This window comes from Lathyrus oleraceus, unplaced genomic scaffold (assembly GCF_024323335.1).
Source record: "Lathyrus oleraceus cultivar Zhongwan6 unplaced genomic scaffold, CAAS_Psat_ZW6_1.0 chrUn0347, whole genome shotgun sequence".
Classification (NCBI taxonomy): domain Eukaryota; kingdom Viridiplantae; phylum Streptophyta; class Magnoliopsida; order Fabales; family Fabaceae; genus Lathyrus; species Lathyrus oleraceus.
In genome coordinates this window covers 12,361-24,850 of record NW_026112738.1, presented here as the reverse complement: position 1 = coordinate 24,850, position 12,490 = coordinate 12,361, and the positions used below count along the sequence as shown (strand labels likewise).

The window sequence follows — 12,490 nt, the reverse complement described above, 5'->3', positions numbered from 1 at the left end:
TTACCGGAAATTGAAATGGTTAATATTTTTGTGCTATGCATTTTTTGTTCTATCGAATAAACAAAATGGAGCCATTTAAATTTTTGAATATTTATATTTTGGAAATGACCTTAATACATAATTAAGCAAATTATTTGTAACAATCATCCCTTACATCTAAATTATCACTTACGTGTGGAGTGACTACAGGTAAAAAAATAGTCATTTGGAGAATAATGTGTAGCCCTAAGTGACTCTAAGAGGGAGAGCCCTAGAATGCAGATCCCGATAGAAAATTAAAAAAATAAGAGATATGGAACTAGAAATTAGATGAAAGTAAATTAAATATAATAATAATAATAATAATAATAATAATAATAATAATAATAATAATAATTAGAAATATTTTGTGAGAAATTGAATGGATTACAAAATTAATAGAAAAGTAAATTAAATATTAAGTGAATTTCATCAAATTATTCTATGCATTTCTTATATATTTATACTATTTATTTAGATAATTATATTATGTTAAAAATAATTATTTAACTAACATTTTATTAAATTATAAGTAAAAAAATTTAAAAGATATTTGAAAAACTTTTTAATTTATTTTAAAAGTATAATAATGAAAGTCTATTTTTAAAAAAATTAAGATATAGTAACAATACATATATATGTTATTGAGATATGTATGTTACATAAATAAGAGAATGGTTGAATATAATAATAACAATAATAATAATAATAATAATAATAATAAGTAGAAATATTTTGTGAGAAATAAAATGGATTAAAAAATTAAATCAAAAGTAAGTTAAATATTAATTGAATTTCACCAAATTATTCTATGCATTTCTTATATATTTATACTATTTATTTAGATAATTATACTATGTTAAAAATTATTATCTAACTAAAATTTATTAAATTATTAGTAAAAAAACCTTAAAATATATTTGAAAAACTTTTTGATTTATTTTAAAAGTATAATAATGAAAGTCAAAAAAATTTAAAAAATTAAGATATAGTAACAATACATATATATTTTATTGAGATATGTATGTTACATAAATAAGAGAATGCTTGAATATAATAATAACAATAATAGTAATATAATAATATAATAATAATAATAATAATAATAATATATAATAATAATAATAATAATAATAACAACAATAATAATTAGAAATATTTTGTGAGAAATCAAATGGATTAAAAAATTAATTCAAAAGTAAGTTAAATATTAATTTAATTTCACCAAATTATTCTATGCATTTCTTATATATTTATACTATTTATTTAGATAATTATACTATGTTAAAAATTATTATCTAACTAAAATTTATTAAATTATTAGTAAAAAAACCTTAAAATATATTTGAAAAACTTTTTAATTTATTTTAAAAGTATAATAATGAAAGTCAAAAAAATTTAAAAAATTAAGATGTAGTAACAATACATATATTTTATTGAGATATTTATTTTACATAAATACGAGAATGGTTGAATATAATAATAATAATAATAATAATAATATTAATAGTAATAATAATAATTAGGAATATTTTGTGAGAAATAGAATGTATTAAAAAATTAATTGAAAAGTAAATTAAATATTAAGTGAATTTCATCAAATTATTCTATGCATTTGTTATATATTTATATTATTTATTTAGATAATTATACTATGTTAAAAATAATTATTTAACTAAATTTTATTAAATTATTAGTAAAAAAACTTTAAAAGGTATTTGAAAAACTTTTTAATTTATTTTAAAAGTATAATAATGAAAGTCAAAAAAATTTAAAAAATTAAGATATAGTAACAATACATATATATTTTTTGAGATATTTATGTTACATAAATAAGAGAATGGTTGAATATAATAATAATAATAAAAATAATAATAATAATAATAATAATAATAATAATGATATTAATAGTAACAAATGAGTATTTTATATTATTTTGTTTTGTTTTTATTGAACAAAAGGCAATATTCAACCATTCTCTTATTTATGTAACACAAATATCTTTATAAAATATATATGCATTGTTATTATATCTTAATTTTAATTTTTTTTTACTTTCATTATTAAACATTTTAAATAAATTAATTTTTTTTTCAAATATCTTTTATAGTTTTTTTACAAATAATTTAATAAATTTTAGTTAAATAATTATTTTTAACATAGTATAATTATCTAAATAAATGGTATAAATCTATAAGAAATACATAGAATAATTTGATGAAATTCACTTAATATTTAATTTACTTTTGAATTAATTTTTGAATACATTCTATTTTTCAATAAATATTTTTAGTTTCTAATATACAAACTTAACATATAATACATCGAAGATGAGAATGACTTGGAATTTCTGAACTCATCCACAATATCTTCTGCTTGCTTTCTCTTCCTATCATTGTTATCTCCTAACATGCTCGCCGTGGAAATACAAAGGCCTTCTTTGGCAGGAACTCCTTCAAATTACCATTTTTCACGGATAATCATGCATTCAGAAATTCTAAGAAGAGAGCCGCAGTTGATTTCATTGATCTTACAAAGCCTAACAAGTTACCAAATGTAGGTCCAAATTCAGAGAGTAACACAGGAGAAGCTGACACCGAAGCATGCCATTAGTGTCCCTCTCAATCTTCAATTATAACTGGCGATAGTGGGACAAATAGGAAATAAAAATAAAATTTATAATTAATATCAAAATTTACATTGGGCTTCAACAAAACCTCAAAATCCCAATGACATCAAAAATCATAAATTAAGATCAAATTCACCTCATTTAATCAAGGAAATCAGGGTCGAGAAACGAAAAATAATATCCCCGACAAGAGACCAGTCAAATTGCATTGTAGAATTTTTTGCCGAATGAATAAATTTCATCTTCATTAGCTTACAGTAAAGCTGCATAATTTAGATCAAGATTTAGTAAATATTTGAATATTCAATACAAATGAAATTAAATAGATAGTTGAATCAGATCTAAAGAAATAGTGCAAATGCACACCAATATTTATTTTATTTTAAAAAACTTAAAATATTGGATTTATTTTATTATATTATATAATAGGAGTATGGTTAAGTGGTGGAACACTATGAAAATTGTTTATCGGTGTGAGTTTGATAGTCAAATAATAAAGTGAAAAGGTGTTTGTGTTTGTAATAAGAATATAGCTATTTCATTTACCAGGTATTTCACATTCCTGTTTAATTTATGTTTATATAACATATAACTGCTCAAAATAGAATAATCACAACGCACTAATGGTTGGAAGGAAGTTCTGGGTTGGTGGAGAAAGTGTTTAAGTATTTGGAAAAGGACAGAAAACTTTTGGAAAAGAGAAGGCTACATGTATTATTGAGTGTATATAATTTTGGCTTAATACAAACTCAAGTGCATCATATCTATTTATACTAGTGGTATTTTTAAATCAACAATTAGGATTTTGTCACCACAAACTTAATCTAATGACTATAAATCACTCTCTAGAATTTTCTCTAGTATTTTAGAAAAAAATTCTAACTTATCCACATCTAGTGAAATCCATAAATCTCTCTAGAATAGACTTCTAGAAGTTGGACTTATTAAAAAACAAATTTGGACTTAAAATTCTTAATACCCAAAAACTAACAAACCCAAATTCAATTTAAATATTCGACACCCCCTCCTTAAAGAAAATTTATTATGTCACCCCCGACCTGTCACCCCACATCATTTTATAATAACAAAAGTACCCTTTTTATTATCTACCTTTCTAAAATTCACATTATGTAAAAAACCATTCTCCCTGTAAAATTGGTAAAAATAAAAAATTCGGTAGTTATTTTGATATGTTTGGTACGTAAATTTTTCCAAGTGAGAAATCTTATGCATTTTTACCAGAATTTGAAAAATTCTGTTTGATTTTTTATTAGTTTCTTTGAAATATTTAGTATTTTTTTTGTATTTATACTATACTTTAATGAAAAATAAATGATATTTTGATGTAGGTTTAGTGAATCTTTTTTGGAAAATTCGGCAGTTTTTGGGTAGGGGTTTGTGTTCATATCGGAGATTTCAAAGAGTTTGGTACATTTCTACCGATATTTCAAAATATTCTGAAAATATTGAAAAGTATCAGGTTTTTTAAAAAATTCGGTATACCAGATTTTTTGCATAAATAAAAAAATATGGTAGTTCAATATGCCTCATCTATGTGGTCCAAATCCTTAAGATTCACCTGGAAATTTTACATAGTTTTTCCTCATTGACGCTATATGTTTGACTTGCATGTTTAATTTTTAAATTATTCATAAAATTTCTCTTGAATGTGGAAGTTAGAAACCTCTTGGTTTCTAAAATTCCATTCATCTCATTGCTAATGATCAATATGTAATCAACATGAAGACAAAGGAATATCATAATGTTCTCACACAACTTTGTGTACAAACACTTGTCACAAGAGTTTGATGAAGAGTGTTTTTAGATAGCCATGCATGATGATGCAAGCAGGTTTTAGATGAAGTGAGAGATGAAATTATGAGCAATTTAAAGTAGTATAATAAAAATTGCAATGAGCACCTTAGTTATCACTTGTCTCAAATCTTCACTTGAATTTCTATGTTGGACCTTCTTGATCTATTTCATCGTTGATGTGTATGACACTTTTGATCTTTTTCTTCTTTGATAATCTTTGTATTCATCAAAACTGGACTAGATATAAGATGTATTCTTCACAATATCCCCATTTTGATGGTGACAGACTCTTTGAATTCTTATTTTGATAATGATTGAAAAATCTTTCCCTAAGTTGCGTGTCTCCCCAATAATTGGTAAATCTTGCAATGACAAAGTCAAACGTTTGATGTCATTGGTTCAATGCTTGTTTTTTAATCCATACACGGATTTGACAAGCTTCCACGCCTTTTATTTTGTACTGTCATTCCCAAAATTCACCCTACCATTCATAATGTTCATATAGATCACTAACCCCAATCATTTTCATATCATCATAAGCATTCATTTCATCTGCATAAACATGTTTCAACACAAGAAGATAGCTGACTTGAATTCATGCGTTTGGGTTTACACCTAGTGGAAACTAGGGTTCATCAGTAATTTGAGGTGGATCAATTAATCAGACCCTAATCCATTGGTTTATGACATTGGTAGATCCTTTCACTTGCATGGTAAATCACCTATCTTGAGGCATCTGATCAAGCATGATCATGCCTTGATCCTTGAGGTTTAGCACATGTCTTGTTAACCAGGTATCCATTTGGTTTCATACCTTACTTCACTCTTGGATCCATGTTCATTCAGAATCAGCCATTTAATTATTGATTACAAGTTTCTAGTGTATGATTCATTGATACATTCATCCATTCATTTCCTTCGGCCATGGTTCAATTTCCTTCAAGGTCTTGCTATCACTTGGATTCATTAATTCACTGGATGTTGTTATTAGATTCATCATTGTGTCATAATCTTTTCCCAAATTGATTTTAATTTCAAATTAGTTCTAGAAGTTCAAATTGATTTTTGAAATTTAAATTAGTTTTAGAAATCATTTCATCATCTTTTATTCTAAATTAATTTTAGAATTTTTGATTCAATTTTAGAGATTCAAACTATTTCTTACTAATGGGTCATGGTGGTATTATTTGTTAGTTGGTCCATTAACCATTCTTTTCATTACAAAATTCAGCATAAAAATTTACATTGCATTAAGTTCATGGTGGTATTATTTGTAATCTTAAACTTTCAATGAGAACTATCTCTACATTACTCTCTTTCTTCTATTCCAAGTTTTCTACATGCAAGTATGTGCGTATCATTCTGTCATAACATTGTCATTGCTGCACTAAGAGCATTCATCATTACACTGTTGATGTTCTAACAAACTCATGGGTAATAAAAAAATTAGCTAAGTATTGTTTTGGATTATAATTTCTGATATGTGTTAATATGATTTGAAGTTGTTATAATGCGAAACAAATATTATGATAATATAAAACTAAAAACTACATCATGAAGAGACCAAGCATATACTCAAACCAGTTATCACAATTCCAAGCACAATCCCATCAAATTTAAAGAAACAAATACAGAAGAAAATATATAATTTATAATGACAAAAGTTTGACCTCAACAAAACTCCATAATAGAAACTTTAAAATCCCAATGACACCAAAATCATTAATCAAGAAAATCAACGTCGTTGAAAAATAAAAAATCTCCCTGACAAGGGATCAATCAAATCACATGATAGAATACTTTTTAGAATTTCTCAACTCATCCACACTATATATCTTCTGCTTGCTTTCTCTTCTTATCATTGTTATCCCATAACAAGCTCGCTTTACCTTCTTGAGATATTTCTGCTTAATCATTGTCGGTGAACTCCGCTTTCTCACCATGGAAATACAAAGGCAGGTATAATGCTTAAATTCTGCAACAGTTAGTCTTATATCAAATTGTTGGCCTTCTTTGGCAGGAACTCTTTTGAAGTGTGAATTGTTGCTTAAATTCTTTTGAGGTTAGATTTCTTTCTTGATTATGAACCACATTCAACATCAACAAAGAGTTTGATCCATTTTTCTCAAAGTAAGTCTACTCAATAGATCTAGATCTTTCTGAAAAATTCCCAAGATGTGGATGACAGCAAAAATCAAATTAAGATGAAATTCAATATTAATTGTTAATTGGTACAAGCAGGAAAGACAGAGAAGAAAAGTAAAATTTATAATCACAAATATTTGACCTAAACAAGACCTTAAAATCCCAATGACAACAAAAAAATCATAAATTAAAATAAAATTCACCTCGTTTAATCAAGGAAATCATGGTCGAAAAATGGAAAAAAATATCTCTAACAAGAGACCAAGCAAATCCCATAGTATAGATTTCGTCTAAATAAATAAACTCCATTTTCATCTTTTAGAATGAAAGCTCTATATTTAGATAAAGATTTAGTAAAGATTTGTATATCAAATACGAATGAACTTAAATAGATGGAAGAATTAGATCTAAAAAAATCGAGTTGGTATTAACAGTTGAAGGTACCTATGAGAAAGGATAACGTTGAATTTAAAGTTAGGGTTTGTCTACCTAACATTAATAATAATGTGAAAAGGTATTTCTGTTTGTAATAAGAATATAACTATTACATTTATCAGCAAAGGTATTTCACATTCTTGTTTAATTTATGTTTTGGATAGGTTGAGAAAATGTTTAAGAATTTGGGAGAGGATAGGAAGTTTTTAGGAAAGGGGAAGGCCACTTGTATGTCTAAATCAATGATTGGGATTTTGCCACCACAAGCATAATATAATAGCTATAAATCACTCTTTAGAATTTTCTCTATTATTCTAGAAAACATTCTAACTTATCATTATTTTCTAGAGAGTTCCACGAATCTCTCTAGAATAGGCTTCTAGAAGTTGGACCAATTACACCACAAATTTGGACTTAAAATTCTTTAGACCCAAAAACTAACAAACCTAAATCAATTTAAATATTCAACACCCAACCTCCTTAAAGAAATTTTTGGCTTGGTTAGAGTGGGGAGAAGAAGAGAATGGCTAGTCCTAAAGCATACAAAGATAAGAGAGGAAAGATAAACCCTTGGAGTTCCTTTTCTTGAAATCATAGAGATGATTCAATATGCTCCTTTCCTTTGGACTTAGCACACAAACAAGCAAACAACAATTTGAATTCAAGCTCCTAGGATCTGCATTTGGCTTGTCTCTTAACTTGGCTACTCATGACAATGGTCATTTTTTCACAATCTTAAGGTAGGATCCCTATCACACAAAAGCAAACATCAAAAAGTTTACAACACAATAAGGGGAATGGACAAATAATAAGTTTGGATGATAAGTCCTTTGATGACAACTTTGAAATTTAGCATTCTAAAGACATGAGGCCTAGTTGCTCTTCAACAAGTTTAGCATTCTAAAGGCATGAGGCCTAGTTGCTCTTGAACTCCGTTAAGCATAGGTAAGTCCTAATTCTAAGTCCTTTCTTCCTTTTGCATTTGGTTCACACAAAACAAACACAAGATAGCAATATATTTATATACAATAATGAGCTCAGATGAGCAAAAGAAAAATGACATAATCATAAAATATATACTCAAGTGAGCAAAGGGAAAATCAATATGAATAATGAGCAAGAAATAAATGGCATTAAAAGTAAATGACAAGAAATTAAATGCTCAAATACAAGTTAGTAATTAGTGGAGTTATGTTAGCTTGTCATAAGACAATGTAGCGCTATGTTAAGCAATCGTAAGTGGACTAATGTAGTAGTCACACCTATCTGAGGCCGGTCAATAAAAATATAGGCAAAGAACACAAGTTAGAGATCATGACTAGTAAGCCAAGCTCCATAAACTTGCCATGCCAAAACAAAAGGGGAAGGGCCTTGTATTGTCTTTAGATTATTTGCTTGACCAAGAAGCAACCTATCTTGGACACAAAACAACTCACTTGATCATGGATCAAGTTGAGTTTGGTTTGGATCAAAGAAGGTTAAACCTCTCATTTGTCAAGACCAACCATAAGAACTTAACTCATTGGCCATTGATGGAAAGAATGGGATGAAGATGAAAGGGAATGAAAAAGAAGACAAGTATCAAATCCAATTGATCAAATGTGAATCAAGCTAATATCAATCATCACCAAACAGAAAAATAAATGAAGATTACAAGTCAACAAGTCAACAATAATATTTTGGTATTTTTTGAATTAAAATAAAATGCAAATAAAAAATAAACAAATAAGGTCAAACCTCAAATTCAAATCAAATCAACTTTAACAAGTCCAATTAAATTCTCATAGGTTCAACATAGTCAAACAAACTTTGACTAATTTTCTCAACAATTTTTGAAATTAGAAAGCAATTAAAAACCATTAAAAATAATTAAAAACCATTAAAAATAGCACAAAATGGATTAAAATCTCAAATAAAATAAGAAATTGATGAGACTATTTTTCATTGATTTATCATGGTTCATAAATGCTAGGAAAATATTTTTGGATTTTTCAAAAGTCAAAAGGTATTTTAAAATGAATTAAAACTATTAAAAACCAAACAATTCACAAAAAATATTAAATGAAGTCACAAAAATAATTAAAAATCAAAATATGAAACTAGATTTTTCAAGAAATTTTTTGGAATTGGTCCCATATATGTATGACTTCAAATAAATTTTTTATGAATTTTTGAAAATAAGAGGAATTAACTGAAAATAATAGAAAATGAATTAACTGGAAAAAAAACCACAGCCGCGTGATGCACCTCATTAATTGACGTGGCATGGATAGATGGCTCGATGTGAGGGCACAACATGCATCCAAGTCAAACGCGTGACATTATGAATTAAAACAAGTAAATATTAAAACGTGGCAAGGTGATCAAAGGGCCAGGAAGCAAGACACGTTGTGGTGGTGGTGGAAACCACCCTCTTCTCCGGCGAACCAACAGAATCCGGCCACCAGTTGCAGAGAAAAAAGTTTAACAAAAATGAAAAGTAAGGACATGGAAATGAAGCTCGTGTGATGGAGATCACCACTGTATCCATGGATCTTTCTTACTCTTCCTATATTGAGAGAAATGTGAAGTGGAAGATCATGGTGTTCAAACTGAAAGTGAACGAAATGGAAAATTGAAACCACCATTGGCTTGCCTCAAGTGTGAGGACTTCCGAAAACCACACAAACACAAGGATACTACATTGAATTGCAAGTTCCAGATCCAAAAAGTTTGAAGGTATACCTCTGAATTTAAGCTCTTCAGGCCACGAAACCTTCAAGATCTTGGCTCCTCTTTGCTTTAGGGATGCAGTGGAGATGAAAGGCTAAGGAATTAAGCTTTGAAGATCAACTAATGATGTTGAATTTCAAGCTCGAAAGTGAGAAAAAATTATGAAAAATTCCTTTGGTATGGCTATGGTTTCAATGCTGCAGCGTTTCATATCTCCAAAAGGTTCCCAAATGAATGAGAGGGAGTGTTTATTTATAGCTGAAGTTGGTTGTGCATCATGCTTCCCTCGTGTGCATGGCATTTGAAATTTGCTTGCATGGGCCTGTGCAAGCGTGTACCAGGCCCAATGATGGATGAAACATCTTGCTGATACCACATGGAATGGATTTGGACGTGCAACTTGGAGGGAATTGGCTTGCATACAAAATTATAACATGAAATGCCAAAATGCACATAAATGAAGAGGTCTTCGAAACTCACCAATGGTAAGTCCAAAAAAGTAATGTGAGTAATGGTTGGAAAGCCCTTGAAATAAGGAATAAAAGTCATGTTGGGCAAAAATTCATTTGGCATTTGGAAATTAATGAAAACTGGCTGTGAAAATTTAGGTACAAAACATGTTTAAGTCACCTTTGAAAATTTTCACCAAAAGTAAGCCTAATCAAACCCCTTTGTTTTCATGATTCAAGCTTCAAATGGAAAAACCTCCAACATCAAAGTTGTATATCTTTTCAAGGTTATCAATGTAGACTCAAAGTTTGCATAATTTAGATTTTCTATGACAAATTTATGGGCATTTGAAGTTGGGTACATTTTCAAATTCAATGAATTAGGTCGAAGATGACCTATAATGTTTTGTATTCTCACATATATTTATTTTAGGATTATGAAATTTTGTCCAACATAACATTTGAAGTAGACATATCCATATTTCCGATACATTTTGTCTCACCTCAAAATCATAAACAATAAGGAAGTTATGCTCTTGGTAAGTTGACCTAAAATTAGGGTTTCAGTCAAAATGACCTATAATGTTTTGAAATTAATGATGACTTTCAAAGTTTCAAATGGATTTTTGAAGAACATTTATTATGTTGGGGTCATTTTCATTTGACAAACACATCAAAAGTTATATCTCAATGGTGTTCAGTTTAGTCAGATGACTTTGACTGGTAAGCTTTTCAAGGCCAAACTTCCAATCTTAATGAACAAATGATTGAGGATCCTCAAATAGGCTCATATATGCATAAAATAATGAATGAAAGAACTTCCCTTGATTAAAGTTGATCAGAGGTTGAGATTGCTTCATGGGCAAGGCACAGTCAAAGCATAGTGGAATTAGGGTTTCCTTGGGAAACAATCCTCAAGCCCTTTGGGTTATCTTGATCAAATTGGCAAATTGAGATACTTGGGAGACATATATGATGATTAGGAGCTTTATGGACCACTGTCATGCCTTTTCTCATCTTCATCTAGCCATTTCATTGGGCTTAGGAGCCTCCTAGGAGCACATGATCACTTGAGCTTCAAAACAAAAAGAGTTAGTGACATATTTTTATGCTTTTGGTTAGTAATCAAAATAAGAAAAGCAATAATATACAATGCAAGCATGCCTGGTGGTCTCAAAACACTCAAACAAGTCCCACCCCTAGGATTAATGAGCCAAACATGCTATGATCCTTGAGGCAATGCATTTGTGCAATAACATGATGTCATGAGGGGTCTTAGGGTCAAAATCAGGGTCTTACAGATGCCCCTATTTAAGGTCATTCTAGCCGGAGATATAAAGGTTAAAATCTTCATCTCGACGAGATAGAAAGAGCTTAAATTATAACAAAGAGACGAATTTTTGGCGAATATTGGTGAATTATAGCAAATGTATGCATGCAAAATAAAATCTTCATGGTGAATAATTGCCACAAAGGAAAAGAATCGGGAGAAACTGAAAATCCATAGGAGTAACACACTCACTAGGGAGACAGAGACTCTAGGGGGAAATAAGGTAAAAGTGCGTGAGCAAGTCACGACTTGAAAACTTGTTGGGAGACACGAAGGGATTCCACGAAAATAAATCGATGGAAAGACTCGAGCTGATGCAAAGATGCATGTATTGGGGAATATGCCAATACAGCAAAACTATCCACAAAGGATACATCGGATAAAAATCCGGACTCAGACGGGGACGTCCACAAAGGACTTAGCTAAGGAAGAAACAACGAGATATTACCGGTTATAGGATAATAAACTCAAAGAGAGACATGTCATAAAAACACCAGTTACTGGGTGAGGGAATAACACGCTCAGGGAGAAAGAATATCTAAGACCGGTATAAGGGTGAAAGATATCAATCATCCAAGACATCTGAGGAGGACCCAGAAAGCACATCTCAAATCAGGAAAATCTGACTCTGCAAGGGACAAAAAGTCATAATAGGGAGCAGAAGGAAGGAACACCAGGGATACCGGTTACTGGGCATATAATAGGTGACCAACTAGGCGTGAATTGGGAACAAATCCAAGACACTCATCATCCGAAAGGAGGGCTGAAAAACAAAACTCGACTTACAAGATGGACATTCGATTCCACGAGGAAATACGAATCTTACTCGACTGAGGAAGAAAAGGACTTCAACTGAAGAGCGCATGAGACCTATTATCTATTACCGTCATAACATAGACAACATTCTCGCATGGAAGATTATCCACAACCAGTTACTGGGTTAATAAAGGATAAATC

The 12,490-nt window shown here is 29.5% G+C and overlaps 1 long non-coding RNA gene across 1 annotated transcript; it reads right to left on the bottom strand.

The window, feature by feature from the left end:
* Positions 1-2,231: 2,231 nt before the first annotated feature.
* Positions 2,232-3,369, bottom strand: LOC127113368 (uncharacterized). Its single transcript, XR_007799438.1, has 3 exons — positions 3,194-3,369; positions 2,784-2,910; positions 2,232-2,656 (listed from the first exon to the last, which is right to left on the bottom strand). It is a non-coding gene; the product is annotated as an uncharacterized LOC127113368 (long non-coding RNA).
* Positions 3,370-12,490: the final 9,121 nt, after the last annotated feature.